The sequence below is a fragment of the Protopterus annectens genome, chromosome 9.part0 (genome assembly GCF_019279795.1).
Source record: "Protopterus annectens isolate FY-2018-M chromosome 9.part0, PAN1.0, whole genome shotgun sequence".
Taxonomy (NCBI): domain Eukaryota; kingdom Metazoa; phylum Chordata; order Ceratodontiformes; family Protopteridae; genus Protopterus; species Protopterus annectens.
The window spans coordinates 1,825,329,889-1,825,356,761 of NC_056743.1; positions in this window are offsets into that span (position 1 = coordinate 1,825,329,889).

The window sequence follows — 26,873 nt, forward strand, 5'->3', positions numbered from 1 at the left end:
GTGCATTGCTTCTTAGTGGTCATAACATTAAAATGTTAGATTAAATAAAAAATGAAAGTCTGTGTGTGTGTTTGCCATGGGTGTGTGTGTGTGTATTAGAGTAAATATAGAATGAAAGTCTGTGTGTGTGTTTGCCATAGGTGCACACGTGTGTGTGTGTGTGTGTGTGTGTGTGTGTGTGTGTGTGTGTGTGTGTGTGTGTGTGTGTGTGTGTGTGTCTGTGTGTGTGTGTGTGTGTGTGTGTGTGTGTGTGTGTGTGTGTGTGTGTGTGTGTGTGTGTGTGTGTGTGTGTGTTAGAGTAAATAAAGAATGAAAGTCTGTGTGAGTGTTTGCCATAGGTATGTGTGTGTGTGTGTGTGTGTGTGTGTGTGTGTGTGTGTGTGTGTGTGTGTGTGTGTGTGTGTTAGAGTAAATAAAGAATGAAAGTCTGTCATGTGTGTGTGTGTGTGTGTGTGTGTGTGTGTGTGTGTGTGTGTGTGTGTGTGTGTGTGTGTGTGTGTGTGTGTGTGTGTGTGTGTGTGTGTGTGTGTGTGTGTGTGTGTGTGTGTGTGTGTGTGTGTGTGTGTGGGTGTGTATTAGATTAATGTGTATTTGCCATGTGTGTGTGTGTGTGTGTGTGTGTGTGTGTGTGTGTGTGTGTGTGTGTGTGTGTGTGTGTGTGTGTGTGTGTATTTGCTTATTAGACTAAATAAATAATGAAAATCTGTGTGTGTGTGTGTGTGTGTGTGTGTGTGTGTGTGTGTGTGTCTATGTCTATGTGTCTGTGTCTATACATGAAAGAGAGTGAGACAGAAAGAGAGCCAGTGATTATTGCAACAGCCAGTCCACTATCATGGTTTATTTAAAAAGTAAGATTTATGCATCCCTGTGATATTTGGCATTACACATTTACTTTATTCCACAGAAATCAATGGATGGGAAATTTCTGTGTATCAAAATCAGGAACAGTAAAGGGGAGAAAGAGGTGGAGCTGCTATCCCTTGTGTTTTTATTAACATCTGATTTAACAATGTGGATGTTAAGTGCAGTGTGTGCGTGTGTGTGTCTGTGTGTGTGTGTGTGTGTGTGTGTGTGTGTGTGTGTGTGTGTTTCTGTGTGTCTGCATGTGTGTACATGTGTGTGGGTATGGGTGGGTGTGCGTGAATGTTTATGTATAGACATGAAATTGCCTAACTTATATTTTGAATATAAAATATTTCCTCCAACATCAATTACATATACTATATCAAGTTTGAAGCAGTAAGCAGAGAAACTATTTTTACATTAAAAACACATAAAAATAAGTATATAAAAATAAATAAAACCAATTTTTAACTGATATCCCATTTCTAAGTTAATAATTCCCTTTCATGGGTATAGAGGCCCTTTGCCTGTGGTGTCGGGCCTCAGATCACCCCTGGGTATGCATTATTTCAACAATGATATGCACCCTGTCAGCCAATATTGCTTGCATATAAGGTCGACTTACAGTAATGTATCTTTGAACAGTCCAGTCTCAGAAATTTTAATATAATCTAGCATCACACATCATAGAACAGAGTAGGAACTTTCTATATATGTAAGTTGCTAAGTGCTTCATGAAGCAATAGTGATTTGTAGCACTACTTGCCATGCACATATAAGTAATATAGAGTATTTTTGTATATTTATATATATATATATATATATATATATATATATATATATATATATATATATATATATATATATAAAATAAGCCTGTTAGTAGATACAGATTGTTATAGCTGACCACATCATCATTGTTAAAACACCTTGTTTAAAATGTAACTGTTGTTTCTAATGCCACTGAAGTGACCTTCAATAACTGGGCTGTTGCCCAAAAGGAACTACATGGTCAGTCTCATTTTTTTGAAAACACATCTTTATTTATGCAAGGTCAAACAAACAGGTTACAAGAAAATATTAACAATGCAAACAGCAAATTCCAAAACATATTTACAAATATTGCATTGTCATTTCACTTTCAGTCTTAAACGTCACTTTTTTCTGACTTGCTTTAACTTTTAAATTAATAATAACAAACTGTCAATATTTTAAAATAAAGTAAAATAACACAAAAAAATGAACATTTTAAAACAATTACTAAAAACATAATTTATTTTCCGAGAATTTTCCCTTATACGCAGTCTCTAAATTTATATATTTTCACCCTTTATTTTGTGATCATCTGCCCAACTTTCATTGCAGGAAGGAGAAACATATGAGCAAATATGAGCAAATTATTTGTCTAAGAAACAAGCATTTATCTTTTTAATAAATTCTGCAGAAATCTTTCAACCTCTCCCATCAAATACAAAAATACATACCTATTAATCTATCCTTCCTTCTTGTCAGCACTGCAGTCTAATCAATTTCCAACTTTGCATCATACTTTCAGATTGGTAATACACAGAACTTGCACATCACCTTTGTGTAACCTAAGATCTGGTACATTTAGTTAATCCCATTATTTCAGCATTATTAATTTATTCCATGTGACCCTGGACTTACCACCTTTCCTAACGTAATCACACATCATGTTCCTTATTGATTAAAAAAAAAAAAAACTTTCTAACACTTCATCAGGGAACATTTGAACTTTATACAAAATTAATAAAAGTGTTGTTTATATCCTCTGGTAAAATTTGCAGACATTTTTTATCTTCAGAAATCTCCCTTTAATATTTTCTTTAAATTTTTATATGTTGTACTTAATGACTTCCCTATGATATTCTTATCCAGATTCCTAACTACTTCCTAATTACTTAATATACTCATCTTTCAATTAACAGTCTTTTTTTCTGCAACATTAAAGAAGTGGCAATATTTGCTCTTATTGTTGGTTGCTTTTTGTGTGTGTGTGTTATAACAAGTGTTGCTTTTGTTTTGTTTATCTTATAACCAATGATCTTCTCAAATTCATCTAACATCTGAAATAACATTCAAATATTCTCATCTGGTTCAGTCTAGTAGGCTAAAGAATCCTCCATTACTTTTTCATAATAGTAGCATTTTTTATACTGTTATGATCTGTGTGATGTGCAACATATCAGCAGGGATGGTGATAACCATGCACAGGTTTGGCACACTATTAGTTACCATGTTGCTGGGCTCCCATAACTTACTATTTTGAGGGTCATCCATACAGAGGTGATTTACTTTTTGTGGCTTGCATACCATCCTATGGAGGGGTAATTTATGGGTAGTGAGTGAATGACATCTTGCGTGGATCTTTGGATATGCACATGTCATGTCTTACCACGTTCTGTAAATGTCTATATGAGTCATTATGGGTGTGGTACACTGGTATACTACATACTAGGCCTGCCCAATGGCACAAGATTTTTTATAAATAACACCCACAAACCGGACTGCATTCTAAAAGCAAAATAATGTTTACTTCATGCGTGAAAATAAAAACTCTTCATTTGTCAAGTTGAACTGAATTGTCTCACAGTGATTTTGTATTTTATTGTATTGTGTCAGAATAAAAATCTGTTTATCTGTCATGTTGAAATGAATTGCTTCACTGTAATTCTATATTTTGTTTCATTTATGGATTAGTTAAAAACAAAAAACAAACATTTAAATTATTTACCTGTTTCTACTTCTGAACTTTGATTTAACTTTAATTTAATTTTGCATTCTCCTCCTGGATATTAATACTTTACCTTAAGACAACTCAAGCTAATCAAGTTATTGGTTTTGATATAATTTGGCTTGCTGCCAAAGACTGGAATAATGATTTACTTAAAACAGATTCTAAACCATTTTTTTCAAGTTAGGGTTTTAAACAGGGGGTACTGAAATTCTGTGACTTCACCTTAGTTTGTAAACAAACTGCCCAATGGCATGAATTGTAATTTAAAATCAGCACATTTAAACTAAGTATCAGATGTATATCTTGAATGTGAAGGATCATTTGCTTGTTAATTGTCATATTACCAGTTATTGTTTGCTTAGCAAATATTCATTCCTGAAATGAAATCACTAGAGTGAATTATATTTGTTAAACTGATATCTGGTGGATATGTCATTCTGAAGCTAAACAGGAAGGATAGTTTTTAAAGCTTAAACTCTGCCTTCTCTCATAAAATATGCATGTCAACACTTTTGAAATGAAGCTTGAACATAAACCTTTGTTTAAAACATTTCCTCATAACATTAGAGTTAATTAAATCTTAAAGGACTTTAAGAGGACAAGTACAACCTTTGTGATTGGATGATATAATCTATGAACTAAGATCACATATATTATGTGGGTCTACTTCAAAGTTTCAAAGTTTCAAAACACAAGTTTGTGTGTGTGTGTGTGTGTGTGTGTGTATATATATATATATATATATATATATATATATATATATATATATACATATATATATATATATATATATATATATATGTATATATATGTGTGTATGATTATTTTATTTATTGACATTTGGCATTTACTACCAAATTACTGGAAAAGTCTGACTGGGTAGGAGCCCATTTTCAATGGCGGCCCAAGAAGAAAAGCTCCAAGGTATTATAAAACATTTTAAGAATAATAATTTTACAGTTTTTAAAGATAATACAAATAACAAATGCTGTTTAAATTATTATACCAGATTAAATATAATATGAAAACATTGGTTAAGAATAGATACAAGTTATGTGACAATAATTTAATAAAGACATTTTAGCCAGTTTATGCAGAAATTAAATGTAAGTTACTATAATATAAAGAGGAATTGCAATATGAAGTGAGAGGAAGCAACTTTATGGTATATTTAGAGGGAAAAGCCACGGAGAGAAACTGATAGAAGTAAGAAAGTGACTGAAAAAGGGAGAGTAAGGAGATGTGAGGCATGAATAGGTATTTATTCACATTTAGGGATATAGTTTATCCTGCTGTTGAGCAAAAACAAAGCCAGCTTTTGGCTAGGATACTTTTAAAGGAAGGGAGGGAGGGTATTGACCTGATGGATTGAGATAAGAAATTCCATACCTTAGCAACATGATACAAGTACAGATAATATCCAGAAGATTTGATAGGTTTGTGGACAGACAGGAGTTTGAGTCGATGAATCATAATGACCGACTAGGAACATAGTTGTGTAGAATTTTATTTAGTGCTGGACAAAAAGATGGATTCTGGAAAATTTTATAGATGGTAATAAACTGTGTATAGGTTAATTGATGGGGTCGTTCTAATCAATTTATATCTCTGTGTGTGCGTGTGTGTGTGTGTGTGTGTGCGCGCTATAGAAATTGTGCCATGTTATTGTTTACTAAATTATTGTATCATTTCAGGAAACCTACAAAACTGCTATAGCCAGAAGAGAAGATGAGGAATATATTTCAGATCCAGGGGTGGCAGCTGAAAGTTTTAAGAAAGTTTTTAACAAGATTTCAGAGATTAATGTGGCTAAATGCATTTACTTTAAAGGTGGTCAATTTAAAAAAAAATCAGAGAACTACATATCTTTCAGCAGATTACTAAACTTCTTCTCAGATTTCCCCCTAAAATAATTGTCTTCATATTGACTTTACTGACCTTAGTCACTGTTCTTTAGCAGATAGACTATTGCCCTCTGAAAAGCATGATTAACTCTTCCACTTACTGCATTTACCCTCCCCCTGCCTGCAAGGAGCTTGAAATATATATTAAGAAGAGCAAATCAGCTGCTAAGGAGAATTATAAGCCAATATTCTTACTGCTCCACCCTTTTTTAAGCTGATGGAGTCTGTCAATTTATAATATGCAAAATTTGATTTTACAAAATAACTGAACTGATGCATCTTTTATGAGATTACCTCATAGGGTGTATAAGCTCTTGGACCAGTATTTAGTTCTCACTGTTCTTTTGTTGGCCAAGACCAATGTCTTTTATAACATGGTCAATGGTCACATTTTTAAGGACCACTTGGTTGGCCCAGTAGGTCCCTCAAGGCATTAATTTTTTGAGGTCAGAGATCAAAGTACTAATTAACATTAATTAGTTGCAGTTAGCAATGTAGTGTCTGCTGTATGCAATTGATTAGCTACATTTTTTTTAATTTTCTGCATCTGGGAAAGCATAGAGAGTGATGTCAGAGGTGACAGGGAGAAGATGTCCTCCACAGCATGTCTGAATGCACGCTCTGTGAAAAGATATGATTTTATGACTTGGAGTCTATTCTGTGAAATAATATTTCTGACAACTGAGATCAATGAAACTGCACTTTAATTATGTTCTGATCCATTGACACAAACCTAAGGCTCATTTTTCCTTCAGGTAAAAAATTTGTAAGGAATACCATAGGGATCCATAGCATGGCTTTGTATTTTGCTTTGTGAATTTGATGCAAGGATGTGTTCATCATCTGCATGACTTTACATAAATGAGGTGAATCATTTATCTATAGGTTTCATTTAATAAATGTCTCATGAAGGGCACTAGCTTGACCTTATTCGTCTTTTTTTTCTAAAGGCTTTACTTTGAACTCTGCTGAAATACTAGGCTTTACTTTTTGTGGTATATTAGACATGGTCTGTTAATCAATACTCAGAGAAATGGTCCCTAATTTGTTAGTAAACTCCTGTAATTAATTGTATACTGTGATACTTTTTAATGTCTCAGACACATGAATTGTGTTACTACTTCACGATGCAAGTTCATACCTGATTTATGTAGAAATAAAAAATATGCATTACTCCAGAAACTAATACCCTGACTGCTCAGATCTAATGTGTGAAAACACATTTGATCTATTCTTCTAATGCCTGTTTAGTCAAATTAACTGTCTCCTAATATGGTATCCTGATTATATTTTTTCTCTTTATTATGAACTTATTTTCAGAAATTGTCTTTACTTTCAGAAATTAAATTCTTCTTTTCCAATTATGTCTATAGGGCATATCTTAATGTCTTCCCTTTTTCTTTATTATTATTTTTACTTCATTATACTGCTATGAATTTGTATCAAAGTTTTAGATCTGAATTAGGGTTGGATATGAAAGCATCATTGTACAAATTAAGTATTTTAGTAAGTATTTTAATTCTTTACAAATTATTGGCTACTCATTTGAATTACCTGTATATTGTTGATTGCTTACATGAAATGTTCTGTGTGAATTCACTTCTAACTATATATAAATGTTTCACAATGTGCTGCTGTTTTTAAACTATTCTATTGACTATGTTTTCTGTACCAGTGTTAGCCTGTGAACTGAAGACTATAAGTTAAATATTTCCTATGAAATTTTGAAGAAGAAAATAAAAAATAAAAATGAAGTAACATTGTCTGTTACATCCTAGACAATACGTTATGTACTAATTATTAAGAAATGTATACAGTTCAGAAAGTTATTGCCGGTTAGCATATATCAAAGATGGATTTCATAGACAACCCATGTAGTGTCACCTTCTTCACCAGTGCAGTATTTAACAGTATGGCTGAAGGTGAACTAATGGAAGTTATCCCTGCTCTTCCACAGTATGCCTTTCACTCTCTCACTTTCACGCATATTTCATATGGATTTCTGGTGCCATAGGATATATGATGCATAGTTTGTCAGCTATAACATCAAGACTACATTCGGAATACTACTTCAGAAAGCAGTCTATATCTCCTGCACTATGTCTAGAGATTCCCATCAACAGTCAGTTTTTGGCCACTCCCCTGATGTAGAGGGAAAAAGTCCTAACTATGACACAATTGACTTATGTCCAATTAGAGACTCAGTTGACCAATGGACTGGTAGGGAGGGATGAGTGTGCCCATCCCAGATGGGATGGAGTTTTGCAATGATGTTCCCTACAGAGAGGTGTGGCTCCATGAGGGGTGTTGCCCTGAAATGGACATTGATGAGTATACGAGGTGGGGAAGGGAATGGGTTAGTCATATAACAACCACCCCAGGATGGAAGTGAGGATGACAGGGCCACCAAGACATGCATAAGATCCATGAAAGGCCCCAGCAATACTGCAGGAAATCTGTTGGGGGGGGGGGTGGAGTCAAGCTGGTAGACTTAGGATGGACATGGGCACTGGAGTCTGGGCTAGTATAATGATGTCCCAAGAAGAACCAAAAATGTTAGTTTTTACACTGTTTCTGCTGCTGTTTCATATTATATACTAAAACCTTGCATTTACAGAAAAAACCCTGTAAAATACTTTTCGGTGATGACAACCTTGAAATGTATTCTTTACCCCTATTTAAGGACACCATGTATGCCTAACTCCAGTATGACCTTTCTGTAATGTCTCAGAGGTTTTATTTTAGCCTCCTTACATATATATATATATATATATATATATATATATATATATATATATATATATATACATATAGAGCTATACATCTATATCTGGCCCTACTTTATATGACTGAAAGCTCATATGATCGACAAGCATTTGACTGACACCAAAACACTGAAAGCTCAAAACACCTAAAGGTCATATGATCGACACTCACAACATCAACACATGAAATCCAAAGCATTATGCCCTTTCCCCACTGTAGCGCAACCCTGGAGTAGGAATAAATAGTTAGGGGGGGTGTGGGGGTGAAGCCCCCCACATATGTCATAAATGTTAAACATACATATGGATACTTTTAATGGAATTGACTATAGTCATATAAATAATGTGGGGGGCTACGCACCCCACATCCCCTAACTATTTATTCCTACTCCAGGGTCATGCTACAGTGGGGAAAGGGCATAATGCTTTGGATTTCATGTGTCAATATTATGAGTGTCGATCATATGAGCTTTAGGTGTTTTGAGCTTTCAGTCTTTTGGTGCCAGTGTTATGGCTGTTGATCATATGAAGCTGACCTCTATATATATATATATATATATATATATATATATATATATATATATATATATATGTATATAGATAATTATATCTATTTTATATAAAATTCTCTCTCTCTCTCTCTCTCTCTCTCTCTATATATATATATATATATATATATAATTGGGTCTACCTGGAAACACCGACACGGAAAAACACAGACAATGAGATAACCGACACCACAAAACTGAAAGTTCAAAAACACGAAACATCACATGCCCAAAAAACCACAATCCCGACAATCAACAAAACAAATACCTTTTCAGTAAAACACATACACAACACAAGCACACCAAAAACCTTACAAACTTACAGTAAAATTACATACACAACTATCTATGCACTAACCTTAACCCAAACCCTAACCCTAAGGTCCGTCACTATCGCACACTCACCTAACCCGCGCCCTAACTCTAACTCATTTAACCCGCCCCTAACCCTAAAGTATGCACACTTACCTTACCTGCACCCTAACCATAACTCACTTAACCCTCCCCTAACCATAAAGTCTGTCACTATCGCACACTTACCTTACCCGCACCCTGACTCTAATGTCCGTCACTACCACACACTTACCTTAACATGTCGGTGTTCTCATCATCGGGATTTTCAATCGTCGGTCATCTCTGTTGTCGATCTTCCGGTTATAAAGATATTTATATATAGATACATACACACACACACATATATATATATATATATATACATATATGGTTTACAATCAAAAGGCAGAAAGTCAGTTACACGACAGGCATCTCCTCGAACATGGTGGGAGCGACAGTCAGAATGTCGACGTTCAAGTGTCAATCAGTTCATAAGGACATACACAAGGTAGGGCCACGAAGCATCTACAAATATGATAATTGTCGACTTTAACATCGAAAAATGGTTGTAGATGTTTTTTGTCGATGTTCTGACCTCATTAATATTCATGAGGTTGATTAAATGCATTACAGATCTCATAGTTCGCTGTTTTGATATATATATATATATATATATATATATATATATATATATATATATATATGTGTACATACACACAAACACACACACAAATATATGTATATATATATATATATATATATATATATATATATATATACCTATATATATATATATATATATATATATATATATATATATATATAGATATATATATATATATATATATATATATATATATATATATATATATATATATATATATATATATATATATATATATATATATATATATATATATATATATATATATATATATGTATATATATATATATATATATATATATATATATATATATACATATATATATATATATATATATATATATAAACACAAACACACAACATAACAAAATTTACTCTTCCAGATTATTACTACGAAAAAAACCCCACAAAGTTACTGGACTGTGTCGCCTTCTACTGGCATAATATTTGACTCAGTGGAATGCTTTAGCATCTTTTGTGAGTCTCCGAATAACGTATGGTGGAAGCTGCAACCAGATGAACACAACTGGTCAAAGTTTCAACCAAATGGAAAAAAAAAATGTATGTTTTGTAGGGGCGTGGCTTTGCCTCATACCTGTCAATCTCTTGCTACAAGAAATCCTGATTTCTGAAATAGAGCACTCTTTGTAAGAATGTGCCACAGGATACTGACCTGCAGGGTTGCATATGCTCAACTAAGCCTCGTTCCTCTCCTCATTTCTTGTGCCACAGCACAGTGTAATCCAATTATATGGATCTTAACTATTACATTTAATCACTTTTGCTTGGTCAGAAATACAGACAGATATCTTTATAGCAACCCTAGCTATTGAAATCCTGAGTGTTAGTGGCCAGTATAAATTCAAGACCCAAACTCTAACCCCATGGTCAGCTGCACCAAAGCCCTTTCTCTACAGCTCTCCTTCTGTTTAACCTGCTACTATCTGCACATTTACTGCTTACTTACCTTTAATCCAGTTCTTGCCTTTGCATCATTCTGTTTACAACACACTACCTTGTTTGTGTATTGATCAACATGTATTTTACTGTGAGACTTTGCTTCTCTCCTATTATGATTACCTTCACCTCATACGATCACCAGATACCTTTCGCCCATTTCTTCCTTGTCTATTTTCTGCCCTTCTTCCTCTGCCTGTACCCTGTCTTCCTAAGTCATTACTCTTTTATAGTATTTCTAGATTAAATATCTCATGCTTGAACCTTTCCATTTCGAGCCACTTTGCATGCAAAATATCCTAATATAAATGTTTTGACTGCAAAAATTTCATTGAATTGTTCTGCCATGTCACTAATCAGCTTTATTTATCCCATATAAGTTATTAATTACCTTAAAAGCTGATTTTCTTAAATTATTCATTGTATTAATCAATGTATTATTTTTTTTTTCAAGTTTAACTCCAGAAACACACTCTGAAAGTAAAATACACCGTCATACCTTCATATTCAGTGGATGAAATCATTAACCTCCTCCCCCCATCTTAGCCTGTGGTTTAATGAACATTTGCGATGTTATAAAACAGTCCAGAAACACTTTGCATCTATACAATGTTGTTCAATTTAAAATGGAGCAGACATGCTGCCTGCAACATAAAACCTGTGTAACCAATGAGCTGCTCTAGAAATATTCCTTTTTGTAGCAGGTCTGTGTTAGCTAATGTGCTGATGGTTAAGGACTGATACTGAAAGCTTTCTTTTATTTTAATAAAGCACACATTCCTGATAATGCTGTGCATTTCCAACCAAAGAGTAGCAGCACTTCATTCATGTCAGTATACCCCTCCTTCAGCACTGCATTTTTAACTTGTTAACAGAGCGGCAAGAGGCACTTTTTAATTAAATGTTGCAGGCTTCAAAATAGACCTGTTAGGAAGCATTTCTTTTTCATTTTCAGACTGCAGCACTGCCCTTTGAAGCATGAAACAAATGCAGAAGGCTTCTTCTGCATCCTTAGTTTTATCATGATGTGTAGACATCCCATGTTTCTTTCCAGAAAATTTCAGCAGAGTTGCTTCCAGCTGTAGCATTCTTCTAGGTATCTCAGAGCACTGAGGCATGCCTGTATCAGTGTAGCATTCAGTTACTATTAAGGTAGGAAAAACCTCGGAAGAGACAGTAAGAAAATAAATAGGGGAGTTAACATCTGTACAACTATCAGTTTTGGTCTGTAATGTCTGATCATTGCAATTTTCAAAGCCAAGCTGATGCTTGTTGAGAGAATTTATCAACATCTACTCCTGCAGCAGGAAATCCTTTTTAGTGCATTTCTGTGATTAAGAATTGCTTTATAAATATGGGGCCTTAGTAAAAATTGCTTGCTGCTGAAATAATTGCATAGCTAGGTTTCCTTAATGAAAAAGTAGTGTCTAAAATATGAGTTTATACATTCTGTACACAGAACAGTTTTGTGGAATTTGAGCGGTATTCACAATCCCGGATTTTAGCTGAGCGTAGTGTAATCTGCAAAAAGCAGCACTATGTCGATATGCAAACAAGGTCAGAGGAGGTGATTCCCACTGACTATAGACATGAGCAGGCATTTTGATAAACACACCTACCTATGGCAAAAGCGTAATGTACTTGAGGATAAGTGTTAAGCAAAGACTTATAACGTGGATAAGGCACCATAGACATTGATGAGATTCATAGGGATAAACATAAAGGGGACTCCTTGTCATACAAAAGACATAAAGGGCCCTGAATTTATGACAATAACTTTAACAGCACCATATTTACTTTGGGACTGCTGGAATTGCATGGCAAATTACTTAGAAACCGCTGTCATTTTAAAGTAATAAAACAGAATTAAGGGAAATTAATATGAAACAGTTCAAAACGAGGCAAGATTACTGAGTTCACTTCAAGAAATGTTTCTTTTATTCATACAGTTGGCATATTACAATACTGCGAGCTGTCCTTTATCAATGGAAAATCTTTAGAGCAGCAGTGGAGATATGGTGAAATAATTATGATTATTGATCACTGAGAAAATGTACTTTAGTGCCACTTACTGACTGCGCATACATGGCAGACCTACTGAAGTGTCAAGGATGTTTTGTTGGCTGAAATTGTGTCTTTGCTGGGAGATTCCTGAGTGTCACTGACATTGTTATTTTACTGGGAAAATAGTTGGACATGAAGGGATAGCATTTACTGAAACTGCATGAAAGCACAGGAAATGGAAGTGGTCAGTGAAGGAAAATCATTTATATCAATGTGTACATTGTACTTAGCCACTGCAGGTGGCAACCATGTGTAGGGGCTATTGAAAGGACAGATGTGTTAACAAACTGATTTCTTTACTTGCCCGGGCTTTACATGCGTATATAATTGGATTTGTGTCACTTAACTTTTCCTTCTGAGGATGGCAGGTGCTGTTTGATTGGTGATTATATGGAAAGTGTTTATGTGTGACTGTGGCATTTTACTTATGTGGTCAGCAAAGGTGACAGCTAAGCTTAACAGTAAGTGTGTGGATAGAAAAGTAGATATAAAAAGGGCAGCCGCACTTTTTACAATGGATGTGTGGACAATGAGAAAATGTGACCATTAATCACAAGGAGGCTTCATAAACACATGCTGGGTTACATCATATCTGATGTCAAAGTCAAAGACAAAGTAAACTTTATTGTCATTCAGACTCCACAACAAGTGCAACTGAATGAAATTATGTTATTCCATGTTCTATGTGCAAACATCTAACATATACATCAATTCACATTACTACATTTAGACATTCGTACTACACAATATTTACTGTTTCACATATCAACAGACATTTTACTAAGCTAAAGGTAGAGTGATCCTGGAAATCTTTTCTTCTGCTTTCACCACATTTTGGGGGGACTTGTGGTCTGTGGTGGAGCAGTTGCCATACCAATGTGTAAAACTGTTTGTCAGGATGCTCTCAATTGTGCCCCTGTAGAAGGTTGTGACAACAGGGGCTAGTAGATTTGCTCTTCTCAACCTTCACAGAAAGTGTAGCCATTGCTGTGCCTTCTTGTTAATGGCATTTGTGTTCACAGACCAAGATAATCTACCGAGATGTGCACCCCAAGAAACTCATGTGTAGCTTTTCGTAAGTGTATTTGCTTATTTGTATTCATAGCCATTGTGTGTGAACATAAACGGCTTCAGTGAATTTTGCCTTAGCTACAATCATTCACTGATAGAGCAGATATCCGTAATGCATTTGCACAATGACTATGAGTAGCAGGCATTATTAAGAGTTATTGCTATAGACAAGGTATGAATGCAAGTTACATCATGATGCATAGTTTGTTTCACTGTAGCAACAGATTATGGGGATTTCCCAAATAATCAGTGATACGTTTGTGTCGTAATGGGATCTGCGTCTTTCTGGTCAGCAATATGTCCAATGTCTGCACATATGGTTTACTTCTATGGATAGCTAAAGTGCTGTTTGTTGAACATTAGGGAGTTTTTAAATTTTAACTGATTTTTACACTTTCATACAAAAGTATTCAGCAGAACTGCAGTGTTAATGACCTTTACAAGATGTTCAGACTGAAAAAAATATTTCTTTAATACAAATCAATGTACATCACAGTGACAGATCAGTTGATTTGTCACTTGTATGAGCTGTGTGATTTGTAACAAATAAATACTTTATTCTTATTTTTTAATTACCTGTCCCTGTATCTATCTATCTATCTATCTATCTATCTATCTATCTATCTATCTATCTGCGTCTATCTATCTATCTATCTATCTATCTATCTATCTATCTATCTATCTATCTATCTGTATATCTACTGCAGTCTCAACAGCTGGCAGATAAGCATGGTCCTTGATGCATGAGTCTGACACCTCTGATTTGCAGTCACTTAGTATCCGATATATTTACCTTTGCCATGGAAGCAAAGTTTTTTTTTTAATACTAGTACCAATAATATGAAACTCACTGCCCTACTTGCATAAAATCACAGCTATACCATAGTGGTGTAGCTGTGCAGTGCTAGTTTGATTCATGGCTGGGTTGCCTTCTGTGTGGAGTCTGCATGTCCTTCCTGTGTTTGCGTGGATTTCCTCTGGGTGCTCTGGTTTCCTCCCATTTTCCAAAGACATGTCTGGAGCATTTCTCCCTGGGTGTCTGCTAAAAATGGGCTATGTCCCAGTCAGACTTTCCCGGTAAACAAATGTTAAAATATAAATAAATAAGTCTTTGAAGTGGCACTGAAGAAGTCATACACTGCACTTTTACTCTACCGAGCTTTTATTTGCACAATCTGTATGTATGATTCAGCAATTTGAGAATCAGTCACCCTGTGCGGGTACCGAAACATGCCTTGTCTCCTTTTTGTACAAGATGTTTTTTTCTTTTTTTTTCGATTGTCAGTTTATCAGATAATTCAGTAAACAGTAATCACAGACTATACCTACTTGCATTTACGTCAGTTATGTGGCACCGTCCTTGTCAGATCTTTATAGAGTTTTCTGTCTTTGAATGTTGTTTTCCATTAGGTATTCATGTGCTGTTATGCTGCATTTTTCTGTTATTTGTGATCAAAAAAGGGCATCTTTGATCCAATAATTTTACTTATTCAAAGCAAAAATCATATTTTCATATCTTTAGCTCCAGCAAAAGATTTTCTAAATTTTATTTAAGAAATTATACCCATCATTTTTCTTGATGAAAAGTGAGAATGGCTGCACAGGGGCTTAGTTGTTAGCATCATTACCCTGCAGTGTTTAGCCCTTCAATTTGCCCTCTGTTCTCAAGTCTTGGTGCATTAAATCTGTATGTCTTCCCAATCTTCATATACACCCCTCCCCACATGACCCTGAAATAATTAAAGATGTGAATAAGAAAGTAAATGAATGAAAAAACACTGTTTATAACAAAAACTGCTATGCCAGTGTTATGTTACTATACTATAAATACAAGAAGGCAACCTACTCCCAAAACCAAGTCAAACCATATTGTGTTTTAGTAACCCTCCTGCAAATATCAAGTCAGTCAACACCAGATTTGGTATACAATTTTGCATTTTAAAATTATCTGTCGTTATATAAAATGCCAAATTATTAATGTGCATAGTGTTATACAGAGCATCCCTACTGGACTGTTATTGTTGATAATGCTGGTGCCCAACTGTTATGTATGTTCATAGGTTCACAGGATGATACTAGGCTATTGGCCTGGAGGCCCTTATAAGCCAAGCCAAGAATTTCACCCATGTTCCCTCAAAGTCATCACCTGTTTCCCCTGTCCAGCTAGGACACAGGTGAGATCCCAGGGGTATATTTTCTGTTTCCCATCCAGTCGTCCAGGTTCATCTTAAAGAGGGCTAGAGAGGTACTCTGCTTGACATGGTGAGGGAGTCATTACTTAGGCAGTGCTTTGATTTCAAGTAATTATCTAGTTTTACTGTTCATTTCATGAAGTTCTGCTGCTGATGAATAAATAGCATATGTAACACCATCTCTGATTTGTGTTGTTTCTTATGATTTGAAACATTTGCCTCATACCTCTCATGTGTACCTCATTACGAGGAACGTACCTCATTTGGGGTCTTAAAACGTTCATGTTCCTCGAAGTTCCTCAAAGTTCCACATTGAAAGAGTCAGTCACACATTCAGTGTTAGGAATTTCTTTCAGTGAAATCCATGGTTAACAGAAATTAATCATATTAATTCATGAAAGGATCTTCTTTATAAGTAAAACCAGCATATTTTAACCTTCCTATGACCTTCCTAGCAGAGGTTGTTAGTAAGCCATTAGTATAAGTTCCACATTCTGCCCATTTGTTCCACATTATGAAGGTGAGTGTTCCTCATTTTGGAGATGGAAGGTTGAGAGCTATGATTTGCCTGCTTGTATCTCTGCTTATCTACATGAGTATTTTTACTTATTCCCCTCCTTTTTATTTTAGTTGGATATTATGTACCACTAGCAGTACGTATTGCTAACTTGATGCTACTTGTTTCAATGTTTTTATGACTGTCTGTATTAAGACTTTATGTGACATAGACAAAAGTAAAATGTTGTGAAAGCATAAGCTGAATCCATGTTTCCTCGTTGGGATATATGAATTATTTCTAACCTTGAGCTGAAAGCATATTTCAAAATGCTGTTTTTTGGTGACTGCAGACAGAGACTGCCAGAGAACAGAATACATACGGCTTAGTTAAGACTTAAAACTCAGTGGGTTGTTATCAGTGTGACTTTGAAAATATTATAAGCAGTAAAAACAAATTAGAATATTAATAGATTCTTACTTCCCTACAAAATAATAAACAGAAAATACGAGTTTACTAGAAATTGTGAAACTTTATTTTATTTTTTCTTTTACATTTGTCTGGTAGATTCTTGGGCGGCCATGGTGGTGCAGTGGTTAGCATTGCCACCTCACAGCAAGAGGTTCTCCGGTTCGATTCTCAGCTGGGGTGCCTTCTGTGCGGAGTCTGCATGTCCTCCCTGTGGTCGCGTGGGTTTCCTCCGGGTGCTCCGGTTTCCTCCCACATCCCAAAACATGCAGTAGGTGAATTGGACACTCTAAAGTGGCCTTAGGTGTGAGTGTGTGTGTGTGCCTTCTGTGGAAGGTTGGGCACCGGGTTGGCAACTTGACACCGTAAAACTCCACTGCCAATCATGAGTGGACAGATGATCCGCTGTGGTGACCCCTAACCGGGAAAAGCTAAAAGAAGAAGAAGAATTTGTCTGGTAGATTCCTATACAGATTTAAATAAATGGAGGTAAATAAGATGTTAAGTGAAAGTATTAGAATTACTAAGTTAAGGAAGTAGAGGATGGTGAATCTGAATACAGAGCCTTTACACTAGATGACAATAGATTATAGGTAGAATTACAAAGGCATTATGGAAAAATTACAGAACCAAGAGGATGCACTTCAAAAAGTGTCTAGTGGGATATGACCCAAATATGGAGAACAACATGTGGAAGGAAATAGCATCACAGTATGGAATCCAGTCAGTGACCTCTGCCCCTACCATGTTAGACTGCCAAGGCTTCGTATTGCATTCAGAGACATTCATCTAAAAGGAATCGTATTAAATGGCAGACTATGAAATCCCAAGTGCATCTGACTACTAATGTGTGCTATTGTATAAGGACAGAGAAGGTAATGCTACTTAGAAAGCCTGTAATTATGCTTTTGGTACAACAAATGGTACTGCTACTACAAGAAAAAATGTGGTGTAAGCTCATATGCTGTGGCAGCATTGGATGGCAGAGAAACAGATGGTTTGATACCTGGCATGTACATATGTGATAGTGAGGTCATGTATGGGCATGGCATGGCCAGTAGTGAAAGGGATCCAATAAAGTTACCACTATCAGATGGTATACTGTGCAGATAATCTCCACAATTACATTTCTGCAGTTTTATTTTTGTTCAGTGTTACAGCTCACTGTAAGGACACAGTAATCAATCCAACATGATCTGTGGTTTGTAGGATAACATGGTACTGTAAGGCTACAGCATATTTTACTAATGACCTTTACTGCACATTTGGTTCAACACTTGCTATGCCACTTGGAGAGTGAAATGCAGAGCAGGCAATACTTCAGACATGCAGTGTAAGACAGAGGGCAGACCAAACACCTATACAAGCAGACATCAGTAGGTAGTCCATGTGGCACAGAGTACTAACAGTAAAAAGCAAAGGACATATTACACTTATATATTGGAATCAGATTCAGGCACATAAGCAGCAAGACATTTCCAGTTGTACATTTGTTTGGGAACACATGACTTAAGTGACATTCAGCTGCAGAGAAATATGGCTTGTTGTAAATTCCTTATGGGAAAAGAGACAAATGGGATGCTATGCCCACAACTTTAATAAACAAATACACAAGGACAAAATCATGTCCATGGCCCCCAAGGCAGGCTGGCCAGTGGCCATATCAGTGGCAGTCAAAATGCAGTGCATAGTGGGCAGCGCCTTTATAATTGGTGAGTGTGGACCAGTACCCCCTTTACAGTGTCTGGGAGCATTACCAAAAATGCATGCTGCAGCATACAACAGCATGCAAGACTTCCTCCATGCTGTAGCATATCCCAACATGTTGTAGTTACCTAAGCATGTACTGTATACTGAGCACAACATTCATTACTTCTTCTTCCCCATGCACTTGGTTACTAAGGATGTGGGCATGGCATTGTGTGCTTCTGTTTTCCCATAGGTAATTTACAACAGGTATTTCTCTGCAGCTAAATGTCACTTCAGCCATGAGTCCCCACATAACTTTCCACAACCAGCTCTTTCAGTGTAAAACCACTAGTCTAGCTCAAGTGATCTATGGCATACACAGGGCTTTATCTATCTGTGCCACATAGCTGGGGAGGTCAACTGACTTTACTGGAAAGTTTCATTGTTTTATGATGACAGGATCTAAAGAAAAACCTATTACAAAGATTAAAGGATGAATGATAGCACTACAGTGGATTTTCTAGACTGTGGGAAATTAAGATATCAGCTGACTAAAGTTACTGAACAATTTAAGAAAAATGGTTAAAACAGACAAATTAAGAGCATTTAAAATAGTGTTTAAGTTAGTGAAGAGTGTACTTTATCAAAGCCTGGATAGGCTTAAAAGCAGTATCTTGGAAAGGGATTTACAACATGGCAAATCATTATTTAAGAGATTGTCAGCTATTTTAAATTTAAACTAACTTAAAGGACCTTGGTGGATTTTTTTACATGATTAAATAAAGCTGGAAAAAATACATTTCTGTAAATTCAGAAAATGTATTTTTCAATAAGATTTTGTTTCTTAAAATATCTTTTGTAACAGAAAGATCAAAGTGATGTTGATGTTTAACAAAGGGTATTACATAAATAGCGATTAGATGTATGTAAATTTTTTATTTTTTTTTTTAGCAATGCAATGCTTCTGAGCCTTATTCTGACAATGTTTATACATTTTTCTGTATTTATTATGTGTAAGCTAAGATTCAATAAACTTTGTCTGTGCTCGCATAACCTGTGAGGCCAAAAGGGGCAGTTTAAGCTAGCACAGAAAATGAGAATTGGATGTATGTTTACTAACAAGTATGAAAGGCCTTGTCAGTGGGTAATTTGTATGTCTCTGAATCACATGGCATTACTTCTACTGTTCTATGCTACTCTGCACTTTCCTGCAGTAATTACCAGTGGTGGTCCATGTATGGCATCGACACAGGCAAAAACCTCATTCACTCTTCCATGCACGTGCACACATTCAAACACACACACACACACACACACACACACACACACACGCACACACACGCACACACACACACGCATGCACACGCACACACACACACACACACACACACACACACACACACACACACACACACATGAAGTCACACAAATAGCTAGACCTCCATACCTCAAAACATTCCGTGATGTTACAGAATGTCCCTTACTACCTCTTATATTTGCCCTGTCCCTCATAAATCATTGACAAATGCACTTAGTCAATACTGCCAGACATTAGAGTTTTATACCTATTGTTGAGAAAATGTTTTATGATGCAAATACTGTTGATCTATTAACTTTTAAGTGACATGGCATAATATTTAAAAGTGTCACTGGTGACCTTCCCCCATATTATCCAGTATTACTGGTTTGCTCACTAGTTGTGAGGAAGATGAGAGGTATATCAGCCATCCCCTCTTGACAAAGATACACTACACACACACACACACACACACACACACACACACACACACACACACACCTGGGTTAGGGATTACCTTCGGTGGTAGCCCATTCTGAATACCAGCCATTGCTCAAAGGTTTGCTATATGTTTATTATTTATATTTACAACTTTATATTTACATTTGATGCATGTTTAAATATTAATAATCTCATCATTAAAAAATATTTAAGAAATAAGTTATTAAGTAAAAGACAAAAAAAGGGGCATTTTGTGACATGCTGGTGAATTTAAAAGGCATGCTATCAGGCAAAAGACACAGCTGCTATGGATGGTATTCAAAGTCTTTTCACAATAAAACAGCATTATAATGCACTTTCACTTAAAATGGTGAAAAGTGTAATACTGTGCTGTGCTGTGTACATTAACAACAGTAATTCAAGAAACTGAGTGGAAATTTTGTGAGGAAAATTCTGCTGCACGGATTGTGAATGTATGGAAACTGTCTATCAAAGTGCAAATTTAGACATTTGGCACAATCTTTTCAGAAGCAGGTGCTGAATTGGTTGCAGCAATTTTGCTTAAGGAAAACTACCATTATATTAGTGTTTAATTTTTTTTTCACAAAATAATGAATGTTTCAAAAAGGTGTTGCCCTTGCTTTTTAATGTTGCTTTAACAGGTTTGACAACTTAAAATGCAATGTTACGTGTCATTGTTTATTTGTTTAGAAATGGGCTGACTGAATTCTAATACAACTGAATAGTAACTGTAAGACCATGAAGTACATCTTAAGGATGAACTAATAAATTACACTGATCATTTTTTTTCAGTTTTCAGTAATACTTGGGAAACACAGCAATATTTGTATATTAATCAGGAAGCTGTTGCAGTGAGATAAGAAAAGTTTGTTTTGAAGAATAAGTGTAAAAAGGTAATATAGACAATGCTTCTGATAGTGTAAATTCTGTGATATTTATGTCTGTTATGTATAATTATGGGATTCATAGGATTTGACAGTTTTTTTTCTAAAACAACATAAGGGATATACTGCCCTATGACATGGGAAATGGCTAAGCTAATGATCGTATGACAGCAACTGACAGCCTTCAGCAGCGCTGTCTTCATTACCCACCCACTGACTTTTCCCAATATTATGGATATAAAAAGTCAGATTTTCATTGACTATCATATTGTTGGTCACACCGATTAAATGTCACCTACAGTAAATTATAACCTGCAGACAGACAGCTGTGTGACCCATAAAGGTTCCAATCCACAACATTTGGAAAACAAGTTCTTTTTGAAAGTGCTTTCACAGTAATGGTGTGAAGAATCGTTCTCTTGTAAAGACAGAATGAAAATTATTCAAGGGAGTGTTATGTGACATGGAGAAACAGCAAATTGTAGTAGCAGTGACCGAAATATGAATGTTATGCTTACACAAGAAATATGACAAATGCACGTCTGAGATGGATGTTCAGTGCATACATAATATCAGAATGTGCTAGTAAAGTTGCATGATGGTAAATTTCAAATATTACAGAGATAATCAATAAAACATTTGAAATTAATGAGATAGCAGTTATTTACATAAAAACATACAAATATGTACATATATATTGATTCTTCATTTGGATACGGATGCTTTATTGTGGTGGCTTGTTTAATGTAAATAATTGATTTTATCTGTGTAGCTTAATTTGTCTTATTACTCTAATTTCCTGTCTGATGAACAGTCCTGCAACCATAAATACCACTGTGTACACTTTACTGACAGTAAGAAGTGTTTCACATGTATGTATGCAATTTATGTTTCTTCCCCTTTGGATTCATGCTTTTTTTGCTATTTAATTGTCTTCCTCTTAAGATATACATTCATGTATATGATTATTGAGGTTTGTTTTGGCATAATGGTTAAGGTCTTCACTTTACAGACACAAGGCCCAAGGATTGATTCTGATCTCAGATTATTGGCTAGGTTTAAAGTGGTCCTTGCAGGCACTTAGCTTAGCTTTTAGCTATAAACCTATGTATTGCTGTCTGTTGTTTCATCTACCCGAATAGCATTCAGATATTTTCATTCAAAATGTCAAGTGTAATTTTAGTAGGGAACCTTTTCATGTTTAATACACAAATGTGTGGGCACTGTTCCTTCAAATAAGAATGAACAAGGTGATCCATTAAAGAACTGCTTGCCTGAACCTGTTAGAAAGAAAAAGCATGTATCCTCATTTTACAAACAAGGATCTGATTTCCACAAAACCCACTCGTTATGTTATCAGAGATGGCAAATCACACCAAACCAGAAAATATTACAATAAACATACGGTTTTATCTAAAAGTTGTAATATGGTTAACAAGGAAAGATACTGGCTAATAAAGTTTTTGGATCATCAGTTCAGCCTGGTTATCTGTGTTTATATTACAATAGATAATTATTTCTAAAATTGTAGATACTTCATGAAAATAAAATGTACAATTTTGAAAGTACTGTGACAACATAAACTGGTATGTGCCTCTTTCCCTGCCTTTCTTCCGCTCCCTTAACCTCACCTGCCAACCAATAGTTCTTCTTTCCCACTATATTTTAGTTGTACTGTGTAATTTGTTACTAGAATATGAAGGAGTATGCCCAGTGCTCCATTTTAGTTATACTGTGTAAACTAGAGCTCCCTACACATGCCTTCACTTAAGGCACATCAGCCTGTTTCCTTCCTGCATATGCTTAATATCTAGGTAATCCTATCTCACACAATGTGCACGCACCTTACATATTCCACTGGATGATTTCATCAGTATGTGTCTAAAACACAAAGTATACAGATAGCACCATCATTCTGATTGCATTTAGTCTGTCTAGTTTTACTTCAATCCACAGCAGAAATTTAGTAAAGCTGTAATCCTCACTCATAGTTGTAATCATCAATCATTGATATGTAACACAACCATCAAAATTAGATTTATAATTCTAGAACAACTTTTTCTAGTCTTGTGGCAAGCATTGCATCTAATATCTTAGCATCAGAATTTATGAAATGTATCAGTATATGGTTATCTTGGTCAGATCTGTCTCTAGGTCCCTTTGACAAGACCTCCATTTTGCCCTGTGCAAAAGAGCCTTATAGTGCCCTTCCTTTCTTTATCCTATTATTCTTTTATCAGTTGTTTAGTAAGAGTTTCTGAACTTGGTGTGTAAAACTACTGGGAAGTCATCATCCTAGCACTTTCACCTGCCGTCATCCTTTTTATTTATTGCCCTGAATAAATTATTGAAACCATTATATATGTGACTTCTCAGTGAAAGATGGGGTATCCCCTCAGAAGGGTCACATTCTGCTTGGATATTATATGTGTGAAAGGAGGTGACAGTTGTCTTAGTTTTAGTTTAAGAAACCCAAATGAAGACACAATCGATGTTTTGGTTTTCAAGCAGCTTCATAGTTATAATTTTGCGACCTCCATGCAGCAAAATCTTTTGAGCTGTTTTTAAACAAATATACCCATTTATACCTTTTCTCAAAGGGCAAATATATGATTAATGAAGCCACTGTTTCTGTATCCCTGAAAGTGATGTTTTGGAGCATTGGATATATTTTTCTAGAAAACAACGGCAGTCAGAAACCAACATGCAGCTGTTGTGTTACTTCTACATCTAAAAACAAAATGTTAACTATGTTTAAACTTCACCCTGTTAATTCAATATTATATACAAAGTTGTTGTATATCCATTTTTAGAAGATGTCAAACTGTTTCAGTGCTATAACTGAGAGTTGATCTCTCACAGCTTTAATATTTATCAGATATCTAGTGATGGGAGGTTCATAAAATGGTTGATAAAGTACTCTAAAATGCACAATAGAAGATCTAAAACCGCATGGTATCTCAAGGCCTAGGGGACACCAGATTTCTGCCATAATGTGATTGTTTCTTCTATCAAAACACTCAGATCAGTAGCAAAGCACACAAGCTCTCCATCAAATTCTCTGATGGGCTGTTATTAGCCCTATACGTTTCTATATATAGCCATTCATTTTGTTGTACATGGAAAACATTTCATGGCCTGGATAATTTCCCAAAATCTCCCAGCTTATATTCAAAACTTCATACTATAAATTCAATGAAGATATTGATACTTAGAATACCTAGGTGCCATCTCTTTAGAGCCTATCAAAATCCCATATAGATCCAGAACAGGTGGGACATACTTTGATATATAAAACCATACCTCCTCCTCCTCCTCCCCGTAAAGATTCCCCCATTCCTATAATTCTAACATTGTCTTTGTACATTTTATTTCTCATGCCCATCATTTTTGGTTGCCTGTTAAGTTTGACCACTCTTTTAACCTCTCGCATTCTTCTTTTTGAACTATAATTAAGGAAAACTGGTTACTGAAGTATATTTTTAATGTTTTCAGTTTCAGAAGTGAATGCATCAATGCATTTCGGAGAGACATATTTGAAGATGTTTCATCTATCTGCATCTGTCACAAACAGTCGCCATCATTTTTATAATATTTTTATAACAACAGAGGCACATTTATGAGTCCAGAATTTGCAATGTTTCTTGCTTCTTAACACCTCCCCAACGAGGTATAATATTGACGTAGAGCTAAATATGAAACTAGTTTCTCAGCAGCTGTCATGAGTTAAAGTAGATCATTCTTTCATGCCATTCTCTGATCTTTTTTACTAAAATGTTTTTAATTTCTTCAAAAAATGAATAGTACTTAATAAAATATATATTTTGAAATAGTAACATTATAATATATTCAAGAAGAAAGAAAATACAAAAACCATGTACAATATTTACAAAAGCCTGACACTGAAACTTTCTTAGCTATCAGTCTGCTAGTTTAGTCATTAGTAATATTGTTCTTCAGATGTAAATCAATGCACAAAATCTGTTATGCTTCTGCAGGGGGCATGCACCCCCCCAAACCCCCGTAAATTAAATATACCAACTCCAAGATCGCACTACAGTGGAAAAAGTTAATTTCCTATCATCAGTGTATGGTGATTGTGATACAGTGATTTTAGGAAATTAACTTTTTTCCACGGTAGTGCGATCTTGGAGTTGGTATATTTGATTTACGGGGGGGGTGTAGGGAGCAAATCCCCCCCCCCCCACATGGGGGGGTGCAGTTATTAGAAAATGTGTTTCTTAGTTAGGTGTTGTTATAGATGGAGAAGATGCTATTTACATATGCTTTGTAGTTTTCAGTGTTATGAAGTACACTTTAAATGTTCTGAGTTTTCAATGTTTTGGGTTTTCAATATTTTGGAATTTAGATGTTTTGGTCTCAATGTTATGAAATTCAACATTAGGAAATTTCAATGTTATGAAGTAAACCCATTTTCAAATTATGTAGGGATAGCCAATCCTGAGTATTTAAGTTAAATTCTGATATAAGATGCTGAATTTCTGTAGACTTTAAGTATTTGATACATTAAGACCAACAACCAAATGTCTTAGTCTCCTAAAGTTCTAATAAGTGATCATTGATTTTATTATGACATTTTTTCATAATGTTGAATGGAATAAAAGTCTCAAACTAAATTTTAATATCAGTGTTACAAAAAATTATATTTTTGCAAAATTTTAGTAACATATTTAAATATTCTGAGTCTGTATGATAAGATAATTTATATTGTATTGTATTACAAAGGTAATACCAAAATGAGTTATTTGAATTAGATAGTGTAAGAGTTTCCAATCTGTATTATATTTAGGGCCAATCCAATTTAATATAATTTTAAAAATTGCGTCTTTAATATACAAAACTATATCTGGAAATAAAGATCCCCCTTGATTCCAAGATCTTATATGATGCAAAAGAGCTATTCTAGGCTTTTGAGGGTACAAAAGAAAACTTAAAAGAAGATTACTTATTTCCCTAATATGTTGTTTACGTGGGAAAAGAGAAATAGCTTGAATTATTTATAATATTTTAGGAAAAATAACTATTTTTATTAATTGTAATCTGTCTTCAACTGAAATAAAAAGTGTATTCCAGTTAGAAATAAGATTTTTTATTGTGTTAATCATGTTATCATAATGGGTAGTTCTTATTTCATCTATGGAAGATAGTAAATTGATACATAAATGTTCTATAGAATTGTCCTATAACAACAATGAAATTATTTGTATAGGGGACATTTTCTATTTTATTCAATATTATGCAATCAGATTTGGTTTGATTAACCCGAGATAGATTGAAATATTTTATTACAGTTTCAAGTTCAAAAATAGTTGTTTTTGAGTTAGTAAGAGTTAATAAAATATCGTCCACAAATAAAATGCATTCTCTGATCTTTGTCCTATTCTCCATAGCCTGTTGCTTACTATAGCGGAATACTCAGTGGTGAAGATTACGGGCAAAGACTAACTGGTGGGCTAT